This window comes from Balaenoptera borealis, assembly GCF_965194805.1.
Source record: "Balaenoptera borealis genome assembly, chromosome: 14".
Taxonomy (NCBI): Eukaryota; Metazoa; Chordata; class Mammalia; order Artiodactyla; family Balaenopteridae; genus Balaenoptera; species Balaenoptera borealis.
This window is the reverse complement of record NC_138875.1, coordinates 55528231-55548187: the sequence shown is the minus strand read 5'-3', so window position 1 is coordinate 55548187 and position 19957 is coordinate 55528231. Positions and strand designations below refer to the sequence as shown.

The 19957-nt window shown below is 37.5% G+C and overlaps 1 protein-coding gene and 1 long non-coding RNA gene across 2 annotated transcripts in view; one reads left to right on the top strand and one right to left on the bottom strand.

The window, feature by feature from the left end:
* LOC309610552 (uncharacterized protein) overlaps window positions 1-19957 on the top strand; it is a 386618-nt gene that overhangs the window by 15019 nt on the left and 351642 nt on the right. The window lies entirely within an intron of this gene.
* The window catches only part of LOC309610604, a 225805-nt gene that overhangs the window by 32943 nt on the left and 172905 nt on the right, over window positions 1-19957 (bottom strand). The window lies entirely within an intron of this gene.

Below are 19957 nucleotides of genomic sequence, written 5' to 3'. Positions count from 1 at the left end.
GATGGCATTTGAAAGCCACTAGACTAGTGTTAATACATGGTAGGTACTCTGCACACATTTCTTTCTTTTTTCGGTTTCTAGAAATGTTTAAGCATAGACAGGACAATTCAGACCATGGGTGTAGTGGATGACTTCCAGGTGACCTTGAAAGTCATATCTAACCTTAGTTTCTCTGACCAATTGTTCATAAATGGACCTTTGTCATTACAATGTTTTTCATTCAATTCCATTTTATTGGTATTTACTATGTGTTAGATACTCTATCGTGTCTTTGTAAGTATACAGGGGGCGTGGGAGCTTATGGGGAATGCATTTGCCTCTTTTCTGCCTTGCCTTCTTGCCCCCACAGTGTACTAGCACCTCCTCATTATCTCATCTGGAGCTTGTACCTTGTGTCTGTCTGCTATGGTGTATTCTCAGCATCCTGTGTATGCTTTTTCCATACTATGTATGGCTCACGCCATAGCCTCTGAGGTAATACTGAGCTCAGAGGCTGCTGTGAGGGTAAATGAATTAATACATTAAAGCACTTAGAACAGTGCTTGGCATTAAGTGCTCAATAGATTTTAGTTACTGTTATCTGCCCATTCCCCGTGGGCTGGGGCTTGTTCTACTGGGTCAGTCACCTTCTGTTCAGGTGCTTTCTGGACAAGAAGATCCCTTGCTGTCTGTGAGGAGTATGAGAAAGATCAGAGCAAGGATAAAAGTCTTGGTATTAGGATTAAAAACAACATTGCAAATGACCTTTATTAGGTAAGAAACTACAAAGTTCTGCATAGGACAAGCATATTTTATACAATAAAATATTGATAAATAAATGTTACTTACAACTTGTCAGAGGTTATATCTGTTTTCTCATACTTTTCATGCTTTTAAGTTTTGTGATCAATTTGTATATATGTATATAAGATATCAAAAACTGAGAAAAACTCCAGAGGAAAAGCATCCATGCACAATCACATCTTCATTCCCCAAACAACTCAGTTTATTTCTAACAAGAACGTCAGAAAGTTTCTTACCATGGGAGAGTGACCTTTAAAGAAAAGACCTGACAATCAGATAAACTACGCACCATTTACAGAAGGATTCAGGGGAATTTGCTCCATCTATTCCCCTGGCCTCTGGAGGAAATTATTCATTCTCGAAAGGCAAAGCTGATTGAGGAAGGAAGAGTCAGGTTGAAAACAGACAATGCTTTTAGCTGTGTTTATGAGAAAGAGTCTAGACCTCTGGGTTTTCACCTATAGAGCAAGGTGGTTGGACTAGATCATTTTAAAGGAGCTTTCCAGATCAAACAGGGTGAGCTCTACCGCGCTAAGCTATGCCATGTCCATGCTGTTTAGGTAGAAATCGTAAGCTTACTACCAGACTGCAAACACCTTGCTAGATGAGGAACTTCAGTTACTAGTCCTTGGATCCTCAGTATTAACCCAATGCCTGGCCAGTATTCTAGGTTCTATCCATTGTACCTGCAGAAAGAATCTGTAGCAGAGTTGTGGTGAGGGACAAGTAAGGTGATGTATTTACAAGTGCTTAGAGAGCTGCAAAGGGTTTTTTTGTTTTTTGTGTGTGGGTTTTTTTTTTTTTAATGTACAGTGAAGTTGTAAAATGAAGGAACTAATGATAGACTGAGAATATTTCTTTGGTTTTTGAGAACTTCAGAGGTGGAAGAAAATGTGACATCTAGTACAACCAAGTCACTTACAGTGGAGGAAGTGGGTTATACAGATAAAGTGAGTACTCAGTAAGGTTGCTGGTGTCTGAAAGATAACAGAAAGCAGTGTCATGATTCTGAATTCATGAACCTACAGTTTTTGATTAGTTAATATTAAAATTTATAAGAGAGAATAAAGCAACATAAGGGAAAAAAGTTTACGTACACCAATATAACACTCTAATGGTGACCATTGCTATATTTGCCCTTCAAGATTTCAATAAGTAATGGTCATTTTCCACAAGGACACTACACTGTAAATCAGGTGTCCCCCTAAACAGTAGAAATATGAGCCTAAATGTAGGAATAGCTTTACTCTTCTCATTTAGATGCTGACTTTTGCTTTTGTCTGGGAGACTTTGGGCAGAAGCTACATTTATTTACCCTCACCGAGTTAGTTTTCATATATGCAGAACATCTCTTGACTTGGTAGTAGCGGGCCAGGCCCTCAATTTGCCTCACATACCAATGTATATTTTCAGCTTAATCACTGAGAAATTGAAATTGAAACATATTTACTTGTTATAAATGCAGCTTTTAAGTGAAATGCTTGCAAATTTCTTAGTTCATAGGGCCCAGGAGAGATTCTATGAGCTCAGGAACATGCTATAAAGGTGTTCATGTTGTGTGTGGATATGTCTTTAGGATGACGTGAATTTTCAAAATTTACCATTTACCAACAGATGATTAGCACTGGTGTTCATTGTTACAAAGCAATCTTTGCAGTGTGGATGGTGTGAGTGGGCACTGACCATCAGGTGAGTTAGCAGATGAGTGCTCAAAGAGATTGGATAGAAATAGAAAAAGAAAAAAGAAGAATTAAGCACATTCTTCACATATACCTTTTAAAATAATGGTCTTAAAGAAAAATATGCTCATTTTAGAACATTTAGAAGATACCAATAACCACACAGAAAAAAGAGGAAAAAACCCCCCTGCAATCCTGTTATTCAGAGATTAAAAACTACCAATTTAGTATGTAGCACTCCCTAGGCTGTTTTCTATATATTTAAATAATATGTATAAACAAACATAAAGTCTTCCTGTTTTATAATCCATCTTTTCCACCTATAATACCATGAATATATTTTCAAGTAATTAAGTACAGCATGTTCTTTAAATCTAGTTCAATCTTTAATCTTTAAACTAGATTACTTAGGGTCACTGGAACCAAATATCACATATAAAAACTTGATTTGTAAAATACCTTAAACTGTTTAGTTCCTATCAAGATCCTACTTTGGTGCCAGACACCTAAGAGATTTTATGATGATGATATAACTGTAAAGTGGTTCTATGAGAGATATTTTTGAGGATAGTGGTCTGGATTTTTACTTGGGACTTGTGATTTAAAATTCGTAGCACTGGTTCTCGGGCATACTTACACTCACAACATAGAAGTAACAAACCTTTTACCCAGAAGCTTCTCCTATATTGTCCTTCCTTCATAAGATGAGAAATAAGGATTTGAGAACTTCTGGACAATGCATTATATAAGGTAGTTTTTTTTTTAATATATAAGGTAGTTTAATAAAGTTCTCTGGATTATGATATACAAGGCATATTGAGTAGGGCACCTAACTCAGGATCTCCTTTAAGATGGCCCCTTATTGCTTTGAGGAGCCATGAATGAGATGAACCAGCACTATACACACACCCTAAAACTTTCCTATGTTCAAGATGCTGTGACTGAGATAAACCATCACATTTTTTTACTGAAAGGACTAAATACCCCAAAGAAAGAAGATAAGCAATATGGCTTTAATTCTAATGCGTGACAAAGAACTATTTATATTTTTCTATGAGTTGGGAAAAATTTACTAGAATTCCTGCTAAATTAGTAATAGAAAGCAATAATGTAAAGATTCAAAATAATTTTTAACATAGTTGACTCATTCATGCATGTGTTCATTTATTTATCAAAAAAAATATTTATTCAATACTTAGCATATGTCAGGATCAGCTCAATCATTGGGTAACACACCTTGCAGGGAAATGGCCCTTCTGTTACTGTATTTTTATAACTCTTGTTAGAATATTGTGCTTATTGTATTTTGCTTTGGTATTTTGCTGATTGGTGTTGTAGAAGCTGTTCTCATCAGAGGGGTGAAATCTTTCATGTCAGCTACCTGGGGAAGAAGTGGTCTCTGTTTGGTTGATCTAAAGTGATCTGAGAAGGACAATCCTTAATCTTGAAGAAAGTTGTAAGATTTCTAGGAGGGAGGGGAGCCAGTGAGTTGCATTTGGGGATGTGGTACACCCGCTTTGGCAAAAGCTAGAACTGTCCATGGTGCTGAAGACCTGTGCGAAGGCTTCCGTTTAGCATTTCTCAGTTACATTTACTGACTCAGTACTCACAACATGAAATAAATCACCACTAATCATTACAATTGGCCTGCAAAATAAGAGGCATTTTATTTATTTTTACATGAGGAAACTGGATGTTAGAGACAGGAAACAACTTATGAAGGTTCATTTGCAAAGGACAGAAATCACTCGAGCTATTTTGAATGAAAAGGAATTTAATTCAAAAATTGTAGCGCTTACAAAATTATGGAAAGTGGTGAAGCAGCAACCCCTACCCTGGGCCTCCTGGAATGACTCCCAGAACGCCACCACAGAACTATCTGGCCAAAGGAACTTCTATCTCTACTGCATTTGGGTAATGGGGAATCATGAAGCTTCATGCCAACTTCTGCTCCAAGACCACACTGTCTTGGCTATGATCTGGGATTTAGATGCTGGCATCAGAACTAGGCACTCCAGAGCCAAGCTGAGACTACAACAAATATGTAACAAAATGGATAATCTGCTTGCCTCTCAACATTCACTAAGCCAGTTCCTGGACACTCCAATCTTTGCTGATGCCGCTTTGGGAAAACCATGTCCCCATAATCCCTGTATCCTTGCACACCAGCAGAAATAATAGGAGCTGCAGAAGTGGCTTCTGGAGACTTCTGTTTTCCAGATCTCCCATGAGTACTTCATATTAGTGGAATCTAAAACACATCCTGAACCTTAGTTGCAAGGGAACCTGGGAGAAGTCAAACTGAAAGGAAGGTAGAACAAATGTGCATTAGATGACTTTACCTATCACCAGTGGGGAGCTATTATTTAGACTCAGAATAGTCTAAATTTAAAGCCCTGGGTTCTTTCTGTACCACAGAAGTTGATTTGGAATCGATATAAAATTTACTCAGGTAACCCTGGGGATGATTTGTATTAATTTCTGGTATGTAAGAGGGAACTTTTAAAATAATTAATTAATTAATTAATTAATTAATTAATTTTTGGCTGTGTTGGGTCTTCGTTGCTGCGTGCGGGCTTTCTCTAGTTGCAGTGAGGCAGGGGCTACTCTTGGTTGCGGTACACAGGCTTCTCATTTTGGTGGCTTCTCTTGTTGTGGAGCACGGGCTCTAGGCACGTGGGCTTCAATTGTTGTGGCTCGTGGGCTCTAGAACGCAGGCTCAGTAGTTGTGGCGCACGGGCTTAGTTGCTCTGTGGCATGTGGGATCTTCCTGGACCAGGGCTCAAATCCATGTCACCTGCATTGGCAGGTGGATTCTTAACCACTGTGCTGCCAGGGAAGTCCCCATGATGGAACTTTTTGATCAGGAAGGACTTGAGTCAGAGTCAGAGAAAACTGTTATAGCTGTCTTCGAGTTAGAAGCCTGTGGGACTCTTCAGTTGGAATAGACTGAAAAGCCATGATCATGGTCGGGCTGAATGAGAGAAATCATAACAAGAAGAGTTAGGATGTCTGTTTAGTCTCAAGGGGAAGTATTTTTTGAGCATAGACAATTTGTAAATACCTAAGGCCATTGGCAAATCATTTAATAGCATTCTCTGTACAAAATAATTCTATTTATAGAAAAGAGTCTCAAGAGATTATGGGCAATTTGGGTTGCCCCATGAAGAGATATGAAGGGGATGAGATCCTAGAGAATTGGGATATTACATTTACACTTGAGGTTCAAATTCGACATAGTAGCCATTGCTGAGAATATCCAAAGTAAAAAAGAATGGGTACACATTTACATGGATGGAGACAGAAGTTCTTCTAATCTCCTAATCCACTCCTTTCAAGAAAGGAGAACAGAAAGTGGGGAGAAGTGTTCTGTTGCTTCCCTAGTAAATCTTATTGATCAACTCCCATCTTTCCTGCCAAATTAAGAACGTTGCTTTTGGCTCTCATCCTTCTTCTTTATGGAATGCTAATCTTTTCACTAGTTCATATTTCAGACTTTTCAGAATGTAGCTCAAACTCATTGGATTATAAACTCCACGCAGGACCATGGAGTGGATAAACCACATATTCAGTATCTGGCAGTTTGGAACATTTATCACACATTTAATATATCTGTTCCCTTCAAGAATTCTGACCAAGTTGAGAAATAAAGAGTAAATAAAAGAAGAAAACTTTATTACTAATAGAGGCTAAGTTGTAGGTTACAGTGCAGTGAGAGAAGCATATGGTCCTGCTAATTGCATTCTCGAAAGAAAAATAGGCAGAACTGAACCAAGTATGCTCATTTATTCTTCCCAAATTATTTAATCAGATAAGTCACTCTACTTGCCAGGGATGGAGTGAGTAAAGGACCAGAGGGAATCTAGGAATGTGCTTTGGGAAAATCTCTCTTCATGAGAACCAGGAGTGAGGAAGAAGAAATCTTCTTTGTAAGTGGGTGCTCAATAGAGAGTATTAGTGTGAACAAATGAATATATGCATTCATAATGAATTATGGATGTATGAATAGCTTCCTTTTAAAAATAATTAATTAATTAATTAATTAATTTTTGATGTGTTGGGTCTTCGTTTCTGTGCGAGGGCTTTCTCTAGTTGCGGCAAGCGGGGGCCACTCTTCATCGCGGTGCACGGGCCTCTCACTATCGCAGCCTCTCTTGTTGCGGAGCACAGGCTCCAGACGCACAGGCTCAGTAATTGTGGCTCACGGGTCTAGTTGCTCCGCGGCATGTGGGATCTTCCCAAACCAGAGCTTGAACCCGTGTCCCCTGCATTGGCAGGCAGATTCTCAACCACTGCGCCACCAGGGAAGCCCATGAATAGCTTCTTTCTTAACTCAAGTTTGCCTCGGAAATACTCAGCTAACCAGCATTCAGGTGATTGGTTGTTCCTGGGTTCACCCTGGAATTGGACCGTAGTCCCAAACCTAACTCGCTCTCGGTGTGGCTGGTGTGTTCAAGTGACAGTTGTTGCCCAAATCCCACCTGTTAATAGTTACATGAAACCTGGAACCTGGCTCTGAATCTTAGTCCCCAGGTTGGGGAACTTGACCTCTTCACCTGGGTCATGCCAGCCTCTTCGTAGGAGACTGTTGTCCAGTTTCTAGATTCCATGAACTTTCTTTAAATTAATAGATTTCAAATCTAATGATCTATCTGAGGTTAAGAAACTCAGTCATCCTGAAATGTTGGTATTGTTTCCTTATCCATTTTTATCCAGTGAATAAGGACTTCCGTTAGTGTTTTTGTACTTGATATGCCCCCCTGCCCTGCACACTTTTTGAATTTCAATACTGGCCTTAGACTCTTTCTCACACCCTGCCATTCCACATGCAGGACAACAAATTCTGTTGCTGCTTTTGTTCAGTTAGTTTGACTCTCCTAGCTGCACTGTCCACTACAAACATTTTGGGTTTGAAACACTCATAATAGTTATTTTAAATTAGGTTTAAAGCTCCTGGAAAAGTAAGGACCATGTTTTATACCTTCCCCGTTGTTAATTGATCCATATGTGAGAATATCCACTGGTGTTATGTTCCTGGCCTCTCTACACTCTTCACCCCTCTAGAAGTTATTGGCTAATTTAGGAGCAGGATTTCAGATTCTTCCTTCCTTTTTCTTTTGGAAACTAACTGCTTACAGGAAGCAGAATTCTGGTCTGTGCCTCTATGCTATACCTTTTACAGAGCCAGCACCTAGAACACAGCCTGGTATTCGTGAATAAGTCTGTCATATTTGGGGGTTTGGTTCAAGAATCCCTTGGTTTTCAGAATCTAAATCAAATTCATGGATATTCGTGATAACAATAGTGAAAGTGATACTTGGTTTTTCATTTATCTATAGTTTTTCTAATCAGTTTAGTTCAGAAGTAAGTTGGGGCTTATATTTCAACTCCATACTATGTTCCTTTCCCTATATAAAGCTAAAAAAGAAAATTAAACATAAAATGGACAGAAGATAAAAAGAAGACTGTAAGTAGCAGACATGAAGCTGGAAAGAGAAAGAAAAAAAGATACAACAGCTCAGCTGTTGGGAAAAATTCATAGGAGGAATAATCAACTCCATATATCAAAATCCCAGAGTACACAGCATAGCACAATAATTAACGCTCATGATGATAATCCTTGATCCATCAAGAAAAATTAAATTATGTTCAGCAGACTTACTTTTCTTTACCTAAGCTGGGGAAGAATGTGGAATATATTTTAGAAAGATTTATTCTTTTGATAAAGGAAATATCACTTATATTTGCTGGACTCTCTAAAGAATACTATTGTGAAAATACTTAAATATAGAAAAGCAGAAGGGATTGTTGAGGATAACTTCTTAAGCATACATTATCTTTAAAATTAAAGATTTTTACCACAGCATCTGCATTTTCCTATTCTCATTCAATATAACTAATCAGGATTAATTTTTGAAGTTTTACATTAATTGGTAAAATCAGCTCTAAAGTGCCTGTTTTTAACATGGTAGATCTTGTTTTTTAAGCAAAAGATGTAAAGCATCCATTTGGATTTAAATTAAGCTGAACCTTGGGCTTCAGGCTCATCAGATTTATTTATTTATTTTTAATAATTTTTTTTAAACATCTTTATTGGAGTATAATTGCTTTACAATGTTGTGTTAGTTTCTGCTTTATAACAAAGTGAATCAGCTATACATATACATATATCCCCATATCTCCTCCCTCTTGCGTCTCCCTCCCACCCTCCCTATCCCACCCCTCTAGGTGGTCACAAAGCACCAAGCTGATCTCCCTGTGCTACGCGGCTGCTTCCCACTAGCTATCTGTTTTACATTTGGTAGTATTTTTTCTGAATACCAAAGCACATAAAGATATTGCTGAATTGCTAAGGGTCAGTGAATGCCAATGGAATTATTCATCCCAATAATGTGATATCAGAAGAGCAATTTTGCAAGATTAAAATATATTATAATAAGGCAAAGAGTCATCATATTTAAATTGTAACTAAATAAACTCACAGTCGTGGATGAACAATGTTGTATTCATTCCAGAGCATGGGTGTTCTAATTGACATTGCAAGTAGGAAAGTGGGAAGTTTGGCAGTCTGAATGTCTTCAGGAGAAGGTGTGAAGATGTAAAATTCTCACTAAGAGACCCTGCATGGTGGCATTATGTTGGTTCCTTTTGTACAACCCAGGACCTGGCTTTGTTGGAGCCCTGGAGTTGAGCAGACTGAGAAGGGCTGACCTCATGCAGTTCATTCCATACGAGACTAAAATACACAAAGCAGACTGCCAATTTATCAAATCACAACGGAGTAGGAGAAGATGAGGAGGAATATTATAACCTCATCCAGGACACTCTCTTTGTTGCATCAGCATACCTCAGAGACCAAATTAATAACGTAAAGGTTGTTTGGTAAGCATGTAATTAAAGCAAAGAGAAGTGGGTGATCTTGGTGATTTCAAGCAGCTGATGGTAGGGCCTATTGAATCATCCCTGAGCTGCAGTGGAGTTAGAGTAATATATGGTAATATTTATTAATCACCTTGTCAGGCACATTATAAATACCTTAACTTATATCAATTCATTAATACTCCCAGCAACCCCATGAGGTAACCTCCAAGAAGGTGTCCTCCCCAATAAGTAGATATGAAAGTGGAGGAACCAGAGTTTAAGTAACTCTCCTAAGGTTACAGGGCTGGCAAATTTCAGAGGTTGGAGTCCAAAGCCAACATTCTTAAGAGCCACACTATTTATCTCTCTAGGATTAGTTTTTTTTTGTCCTGGATTCGGTGTTTCTTCTCTCAGGATAGTGCTGAAAATTCTCAATTTTTCCACTCTCCATTTCTATGTTCCAAGCTCTCCATTGCGATTTTGTTCTTAGGCTTCCTCCAGACAAATTATGGGCATAGGGGTTGTTACTGTTTACTAACTTACACTCACATTTTAGTCCTTTCACTCTGAGATTTCATCCAGTCCATTTGAATTGAGTGTTAGGTGTTTGCAAATTCTCTGGTCATCCATTTACACAATGTTTGAATTACTATCAGAGGGACTGAGAGTCTTGAAGCTCATTCCCACCTAATATTTAACTAGCTTTACAGCAACCTATTTCCTGTTACTTTTAAATTCTTAAGAATATGGTAAAACATGCTTCTCATTATTGCCTTCACATACCACCAACAATTAATGGATAAAATATTGGTAGAAAATAATCTCAAGATGGATTATAAAGCTATTTAACTTGTGACAAATGGGTACTTTCTTAAGAATTCCAAAATTCTCATTATTAGATGAATCCCAATCTTGTACAATTTTCTTTCTAACTTCATTGAATTTTAAGAACTGGGACTGGCAAAAAATCTTACTTTTTACAGTTTATTTATTTTTATCTGCATTTAGAGATTGTCTAAGAATAACATGGAAGGGGATTTGACATTTGTCATTTCTAGTATGATCAATTTCCCATCATTAATCATGTGAATCATGGCTGTGAAATGAGGCAAAAATTCCCCCCAATTTATTTTATGTTCTCCTGCAAGTGAAGAGGTAATATCCGACCTGAATGCTAATGTTAGGATATATTTCAGATCCTCTGAGCAGTTCCTTGAGATTCTTGGAAGAAAAGTGCTTTATATAGCCTCTTACAAAGTATTTGAGACAGCCACTTATGAATTACTATGTGCTGACGACTTTATCTGACTGTAGCAAAAGATGAGTGGTGGATTATGAATGGGTTGTGGAGGAAACTCAATTTTCTGGGCTGTCAATCACCTTAAAGACAGGTGAGTTCGTATAACAAATAACCTTGCTCTTCCGAAATCCTATGTGGATGCTCAGACCTTTTGAAAGCTTTGAATGGATTTTCCTGCCTTGGCACTGAACTGTCAAATGATCAGCAAAGTCAGAGTGTCACTTGGCAGAGTGGCAGGAGTGGCTGCTTGCATGCACCAATGGGAGGAACAGAAGGGGATGGGATTTTCTAACCTGCTGTACAGATGTGAGGCCAGGATTATACCCTGGGTTCCATTCAGTCTTTGGAGTTGTTTCAATTCATAAATCATAACTGTCATATATTGCTGCACAGGTCATGAGAGAATAGTAGATGATAATTCCAAGACTGTTATTAGAGGAAAACAATCCTTTGGGAGATGGGGAGGTGGGATGCAGGACAAAGAGAAGGAATTAGAAATGCATGTAGTCCAGAGAGGCTGAAGTAATGCTATCATGACAATTAGAGTTTGGAAATGTCAGCAGTCATCTGACATGGGATCTGCCATCACTTGCCAATTGCAGACTGTTAAGGTCCCCATAACAAATGCATGATTCCCTTGGAGCAAAGGGTGATATTACAAAACAATAGCAGAAATGTCTAAGGAGTTTGAAACTGTGGAACAGCTATTTAGCCATAAACATACCCTGTTGGGAGGGATGTTGTATGAGAGAGTAAAATACAAACAAGGAGAATACATACAGTATTCATACATACTTACAGCTAAAGTTTAAGAATTATGTGAGTCTTCACAGATATACAGAACAAGTTAGTGGTTACCAGGGGGGAGACGGAAAGGGGAGGAGGGGCAAGGTAGGAGGAGGGGAGTAAGAGGTACAAGCCATTATTTACAAAATCAGCTACAAGATATATTGTACAACACAGGGAATATAACCAATATTCTATAATAATTATAAGTGGAGTATAACATTTAAAAATTGTGAATCACTACATTGTACACCTGTCACATATAATAGAGTATATATCAACTACACTTCAATTAAAAAAATATGTTCTAGTATAAGAAAAGAATTATGTGAGTGTTGTTCAAAACTTCATTTAGTCACAATCATAAAAAACTTTCTTGGGTTGCCTAGTTTTGAATGAAATAATCTCCCTTTTGCGTTTGGAAAAACCTGTTTTACAGGAATAACCCATAAATTGATTTCAAAATTGAAAGTCAAAAAATAAAGTCATAGTAAAAAATGATGTTTTTCCAAGCTCAAAATACGTATTTTTCACATCACCTTTCTTCAGTTGGATGAGATATAATGCAAATCTAACCATTACCTACTTCATGCTCTCATTTTGTTAACTAACAGGCAAACAAGTTGGTCAGCAAGCAAACAAAATGCAGAAAAACGCAATAGAGAGAAGAATGTCACCTTAATACACAAGCATTCTAAGTAAGAATACTGTATCTTTTGTCCTCTAGCAAATTTCATTTAAAAAGCACATTCTCTTTCACTAAGATGGTAAAGAAAAATCACTCTATTTCTTGTTTTGTTTCTCACTCTTTCTCCCTTTCTACATCAAGCCCAGGGTGAAGGAAGCATTGAGTGGTGTGGTGTACATTTCCGGTTGAGCTTTTGTTTCTTTTTAACTTTTGATAGAAAAGTTTGTTAATTGGGAAATGGGTAGGAATGACTAATTCACTATCAATATATTCTGACAATGGGACTGGTAACCTAGACCATAGTAAGCAATACAATTCAATTTTGTAGTTTGATTAGTTTCTAAGAGTGTACATTTTTCTTTTGGACCTAAGTTTGTTTGTAGAACTTTGGTTATTACTGAAACAATAAAATCACATTTCCAAACATGTGGGGAAAATGGCTTCAAAGCCTAAAAAATATCTCATTTTTGGTCAAGATTCAGAGTTTCTTTTAAAAGGTAGAAATCCCGAAGCTCAATTCAAACAAGTTGAAATTAATAAATTTATATATTTTTATTGATTGCTTTTCATATCAGGGAAGTGATAAATAATGCAACTGATTCCCAGATGGGCCTATTTCAACTTTCTTACTTATGTTTGTCAAAACTGAGGCAGACACTAGTGGGCACTCATATTACAGTTGTGTAGGGAACACATGACCTTCCTCACAGCAGACCAAATGGAACCACAGAATTTATCCTAATTTGTTCCATAAAGAATTTTGGGGGATTAAACAATAAGGACTTACTATATAGCATAGGGAACTATATTCAATATCTTGTAATAACCTATAATGGAAAAGAATTGAAAAAAAAAAATATATATAAATATATATATATTATATATATATATATATATGAATCATTTTGCTATACACCTGAAACTACACAATATTGTAAATCGACTATAGTTCAATTTAAAAAAACTAGCATACTTAAAGAAAAGAATTTGGGGGAATTGGGACAAGTACATTGGCTGCAGAAGGTCGATAATGACATAGCAGAAGAATTTCTCAAACATGTGACCAAACTCCATGCAGAGGAGTGTGGAATGGGTCCCTGGTGGAGGCAGGTAGTTGGTAAAATAGGTCTTTCCTTGCAGAAGCAAAGTTCTCAGTCTCTTATCTGAGGTTGTGGGGTGGAACCGCACGTTCTGGGAAGAATGTTAGTGGTATTCCAGGTCCCAGGTCACACAGGGGTAGGGGCAAGATGACTACACAGATGGAGGGGACTGTAACTGAATAGCCCCAGTTTTTGTTTGGAGAAGTCCCACTCTCAGCCCGTGTGCTTTAGGTGAGTAGATCTCACTATTAGTTCCTGGGATGAGCCCTTACTGGGCAACATCAGGGACAACATGCTATCCCCTTGGTCATGGTTTAGGGATGAAAATAGGAGCCAAACTATGAGACTTTTACGAGGCTTCAGGAAGAAAGGTACTCTTTTCTGCTAGACTCGAATAAGAGAATATGTGAAGAAGAGTTGCAGCCACCTTGCTCTAGTTTTGATCAGTGCATCAGTACTGAGGACTTTGGAGCCAAGAAATGGAAAGAGAGGACTCAGATCCTGGTGACATTGTTAGAGCTCCAGCATCAAGCTCTGCTGAGACAGGAGTAAAGTGCTGCTGAGGAAAAATACTAGTGAGAGGAAAAGGGAAAAAGAAGGATTGAGCCAGAGAAAAATTGGAGTATTCCTAATGGAGTATTTCAGGCTCTCAGGCATGCAGTTGGCTTCACTACCTTACAAAGTGTGCTAGTTTTAAGCCTACCATTCAGAGGGCTGCTGCCCATTTGTCTTATTCATGAGGGCACCTCTATTTCCATATCCTCTTTCATTTTGTCTAGCCCTTAATTTCATATCTCTCCAATGAGACAAATTCTTTGACAGAAGCATTTAATATCAACTAAAAAAAGCAGAACTGAGAAAAGGTAATGTAAGACTTGAGTCAAGTCACTTATTTTCTGTGGGTCTCAGTTTCATTTCTTGGCAAATGAGGGGTGGGTCCGGATGATGTCTAAGGTCCTTCCAGCCCTTAGATTCTAATATGTTGTGTAAACAATTTTGACTTAATGATTTTAATTTCAAGGTCACTTTGGAAGGATACAATACAGTTTAGCAAGATGAGAGTTAATGAAACTAGTAAGGAATTAAAAGAAGAATCAATTAAAAGTGGATTCCAGGGCCCAAGAATATTACAGAATATACTTGCAAGAGGAAGCCAGAATTAGAGACAGCGTGGGAAAAATGAGGAATGAGGTGATAATATATTTGGAGAGAATCAGATATTACAATAGAGAAATAGAGGAAGTAAGAAAATTAATTCATTTATTCCATCAGATACGTACTGGGAATCCTTTGAATGTCACACCAGTAGGCCTTAGGGATACACATATATAAAAGACATTATCCCTTTCTCTGAGTAGCCAGTAATCTAATTGTGGAGACATACTGACAAATAAATGCCAGAGTCTAACACATGCTTCTTTGGAATAGAGAAGTCACAAATGCTGTGTCATTACATGGTCAAAATGATCTTATAATGTGGCAGATTTCTAGAGGAGTTTGTATCGAAGAAACTCTCTTTTTGAACTCTATAACTAGACTTCACAGTTTCTTTTTTATTTTTTTAACATATTTATTGGAGTATAATTGCTTTACAATGGTGTGTTAGTTTCTGCTTTATAACAAAGAGAATCAGCTATATATATACGTACATCCCCGCATCTCCTCCCTCTTGTGTCTCCATCCCACCCTCCCTATCCCACCCCTCTAGATGGTCACAAAGCACCGAGCTGATCTCCCTGTGCTATGCGGCTGCTTCCCACTAGCTATCTATTTTACATTTGGTAGTATATATAAGTCCATGCCACTCTCCCACTTCGTCCCCGCTTACCCTTCCTCCCCCGCCGTGTCTTCAAGTCCATTTTCTACGTCTGTGTCTTTATTCGTGTCCTACCCTTAGGTTCTTCAGAACCTCTTTTTTTTTTTTTTTTTTTTTTGATCCTACATATGTGTTAGCATACGGTGTTTATTTTTTTCTCTTTCTGACTTACTTCACTCTGTATGACAGACTCTAGGTCCATCCACCTCACTACAAATAACTCAATTTCGTTTCTTTTTATGGCTGAGTAATATTTCATTGTATACATGTGCCACATATTCTTTATCCATTCATCTGTCGATGGATACTTAGGTTGCTTCCATGTCCTAGCTATTGTAAATAGAGCTGCAATGAACATAGTGGTACATGACTCTTTTTGAATTAAGGTTTTCTCTGGGTATATGCCCGGTAGTGGAATTACTGGGTCGTATGGTAGTTCTATTTTTAGTTTTTTAAGGAACCTCCATACTGTTCTCCATAGTGGATGGGTCAATTTACATTCCCACCAACAGTGCAAGAGGGTTCCCTTTTCTCCACACCCTCTCCAGCATTTATTGTTTGTAGATATTTTGATGATGGCCATTCTGACTGGTGTGAGGTGATACCTCATTGTAGTTTTGATTTGCATTTCTCTAGTGATTAATGATGTTGAGCATCCTTTCATGTGTTTGTTGGCAATCTGCATATCTTCTTTGGAGAAATGTCTATTTAGGTCTTCTGCCCATTTTTGGATTGGGTTGTTTGTTTTTTTGATATTGAGCTGCATGAGCTGCTTGTAAATTTTGGAGATTAATCTTTTGTCGTTGCTTCATTTGCAAATATTTTCTCCCATTCTGAAGGTTATCATTTCATGTTGTTCATGGTTTCCTTTGTTGTGCAAAAGCTTTTAAGTTTCATTAGGTCCCATTTGTTTATTTTTGTTTTTATTTCCATTTCTCTAGGAGGTGGGTCAAAAAGGATCTTGCTGTGATTTATGTCATAGAGTGTTCGGCCTATGTTTTCCTCTAAGAGTTTGATAGTGTCTGGCCTTACATTTAGGTCTTTAATCCATTTTGAGTTTATTTTTGTGTATGGTGTTAGGGAGTGTTCTAATTTCATTCTTTTACATGTAGCTGTCCAGTTTTCCCAGCACCACTTATTGAAGAGGCTGTCTTTTCTCCATTGGATATTCTTGCCTCCTTTATCAAAAATAAGGTGACCATATGTGCGTGGGTTTATCTCTGGGCTTTCTATCCTGTTCCATTGATCTATATTTCTGTTTTTGTGCCAGTACCATACTGTCTTGATGACTGTAGCTTTGTAGTATAGTCTGAAGTCAGGGAGCCTGATTTCTCCAGCTCCATTTTTCTTTCTCAAGATTGCTTTGGTTATTCGGGATCTTTTGTTTTTCCATACAAATTGTGAAATTTTTTGTTCTAGTTCTGTGAAAAATGCCATTGGCAGGTTGATAGGGATTGCATTGAATCTGTAGATTGCTTTGGTTAGTATACTCAATTTCACAATGTTGATTCCTCCAATCCAAAAACATGGTATATCTCTCCATCTGTTTGTGTCATATTTGATTTCTTTCATCAGTGTCTTATAGTTTTCTGCATACAGGTCTTCTGTCTCCTTAGGTAGGTTTATTCCTAGGTATTTTATTCTTTTTGTTGCAGTGGAAAATGGAAGTGTTTCCTTAATTTCTATTTCAGATTTTTCATCATTACTGTATAGGAATTCAAGAGATTTCTGTGCATTAATTTTTTATCCTGCTACTTTACCAAATTCATTGATTAGCTCTAGTAGTTTTCTGGTAGTGTCTTTAGGATTCTGTATGTGTAGTTTCATGTCATCTGCAAACAGTGACAGCTTTACTTCTTCTTTTCTGATTTGGATTCCTTTGACTTCTTTTTCTTCTCTGATTGCTGTGGCTAAAACTTCCAAAACTATGTTGAATATTAGTGGTGAGAGTGGACAACCTTGCTTGTTCCTGATCTTAGTGGAAATGCTTTCAGTTTTTCACCATTGAGAATGATGTTGGCTGTGGGTTTGTCATATATGGCCTTTATCATGTTGAGTTAAGTTCCCTCTATGCCTACTTTCTGGAGGGTTGTTATCATAAATGGGTCTTGAATTTTGTTAAAAGCTTTTTCTGCATCTATTGAGATGATCATATGGTTTTTCTCCTTCCATTTGTTAATATGGTTTATCACATTGATTGATTTGCATATATTGAAGAATCCTTGCATTACCGGGATAAACCCCACTTGATCATGGTGTATGAGCCTTTTAATGTGCTTTTGGATTCTGTTTGCTAGTATTCTGTTGAGGGTATTTGCATCTCTGTTCATCAGTGTAATTGGCCTGTAGTTTTCTTTCTGTGTGACACCTTTGTCTGGTTTGGTATCAGGGTGATGGTGGCCTCATAGAATGAGTTTGGGAGTGTTCCTCCCTCTGCTGTATTTTGGAAGAGTTTGAGAAGGATAGGTGTTAGCGCTTCTCTAAATGTTTAATAGAATTCACCTGTGAAGCCATCTGGTCCTGGACTTTTGTTTATTTGAATATCTTAAATCACAGTTTCAATTTCAGTGCTTGTGACATGCTTCAGTTTATATTTTCTATTTCTTCCTGTTTCAGTCTCAGGAAGTTGTGCTTTTCTAAGAACTTGTCCATTTCTTCCAGGTTGTCCATTTTATTGGCATATAGTTGCTTGTAGTAATCCCTCATGATCCTTTGTATTTCTGCAGTGTCAGTTGTTACTTCTCCTTTTTCATTTCTAATTCTATTGATTTGAGTCTTCTCCGTTTTTTTCTTGATGAGTCTGGCTAATGGTTTATCAATTTTGTTTATCTTCTCAAAGAACCAGCTTTTAGTTTTATTGATCTTTCTTATTGTTTCCTTCATTTATTTCTGATCTGATCTTTATGATTTCTTTCCTTCTGCTGGCTTTGGGGTTTTTTTGTTCTTCTTTCTCTAATTGCTTTAGTTGTAAGGTTGGGTTGTGTTTTTGAGATGTTTCTTGTTTCTTGAGGTTGGACTGTATTGCTATGAACTTCCCTTTTAGAACTGCTTTTGCTGCATCCCATAGGTTTTGGGTCATTGTGTTTTCATTGTCATTTGTTTCTAGGTATTTTTTGATTTCCTCTTTGATTTCTTCAGTGATCTCTTGGTTATTAAGTAGTGTATTGTTTAGCCTCCATGTGTTTGAATTTTTTACAGATTTTCTCCTGTAATTGATATCTAGTCTCATAGCATTGTGGTTGGAAAAGATACTTGATATGATTTCAATCTTTTAAAATTTACCAAGGCTTGGTTTGTGACCCAAGATATGATCTATCCTGGAGAATGTTCCATGAGCACTTGAGAAGAAAGTGTATTCTGTTGTTTTTGTATGGAATGTCGTATAAATATCAATTTAGTCCATCTTATTTAATATATCATTTAAAGCTTGTGTTTCCTTATTGATTTTCATTTTGGATGATCTGTCCATTGATGAAAGTGGGGTGTTAAAGTCTCCTACTATGATTGTGTTACTGTCAAATTCCCCTTTTATTGCTGTTAGCATTTGTCTCTTTGTCTCTTATAATAGTCTTTATTTTGAAGTCTATTTTTTCTGATATAAGAATTGCTTCTCCAGCTTTCTTTTGATTTCCATTTGCATGGAATATCTTTTTCCATCCTCTTACTTTCAGTCTGTATGTGTCCCTAGGTCTGAAGTGGGTCTCTTGTAGACAGCATATATACAGGTTTTGTTTTTGTACCCATTCAGCCAGTCTATGTCTTTTGTTTAGAGCATTTAATCCACTTACATTTAAGGTAATTATGGATATGTATGTTCCTATTACCATTTTCCTAATTGTTTTGGGTTTGTTATTGTAGGTCTTCTCCTTCTCTTGTGTTTACTGCCTAGAGAATTTCCTTTAGCATTTGTTGTAAAGCTGGTTTGGTGGTGCTCAATTCTCTTAGCCTTGCTTGTCTGTAAATGCTTTAATTTCTCTGTCGAATCTGAATGAGATCCTTGCTGGGTAGAGCAATCTTGGTTTTAGGTTTTTCCGTTTCATCACTTTAAATATGTCCTGCCACTCCCTTCTGGCTTCCAATTTCTGCTGAAAGACCAGCTGTTAACCTTATGGGGATCCCCTTGTATGTTATTTGTTGTGTTTCCCTTGCTGCTTTTAATGTTTTTTCTTTGTTTTTATTTTTTGATAGTTTGATTAATATGTGTCTTGGCGTGTTTCTCCTTGGATTTATCCTATACGGGACTCTCTGTGCTTCCTGGGCTTGACTATTCCTTTTCCATATTAGGGAAGTTTTCAGCTATAATCTCTTCAAATATTTTCTCAGTCCCTTTCTTTTTCTCCTGGGACCCGTGTAACTCGAATGTTGGTGCATTTAATGTTGTCCCAGAGGTCTCTAAGACTGCCCTCAATTCTTTTCATTCTTTTTTCTTTATTCTGCTCTGCAGTAGTTATTTCCACTACTTTATCTTCCAGGTCACTTATCCGTTCTTCTGCTTTAGTTATTCTACTATTGATTCCTTCTAGAGAATTTTAAATTTCATTTATTGTGTTGTTCATCTTTGTTCGTTTCCTCTTTAGTTCTTCTAGGTCCTTGTTAAATGATTGTTGTTTTTTCTCCATTCTATTTCCAAGTTTTTGCATCATCTTTACTATCATTACTCTGAATTCTTTTTCAGGTAGACTGCCTATTTCCTCTTCATTTGTTTGGTCTGGTGGGTTTTTACCTTGCTCCTTCATCTGCTGCATATTTCTCTGTCTTCTCATTTTGCTTAACTTACTGTGTTTGGTGTCTCCTTTTCACAGACTGCAGTTTCGTAGTTCCCGTTGTTTTTGGTGTCTGCCCCCCGTGGCTAATCTTGGTTCAGTGGGTTGTGTAGGCTTCCTGGTGGAGGGGACTAGTGCCTGTGTTCTGGTGGATGAGGCTGGATCTTGTCTTTCTGGTGGG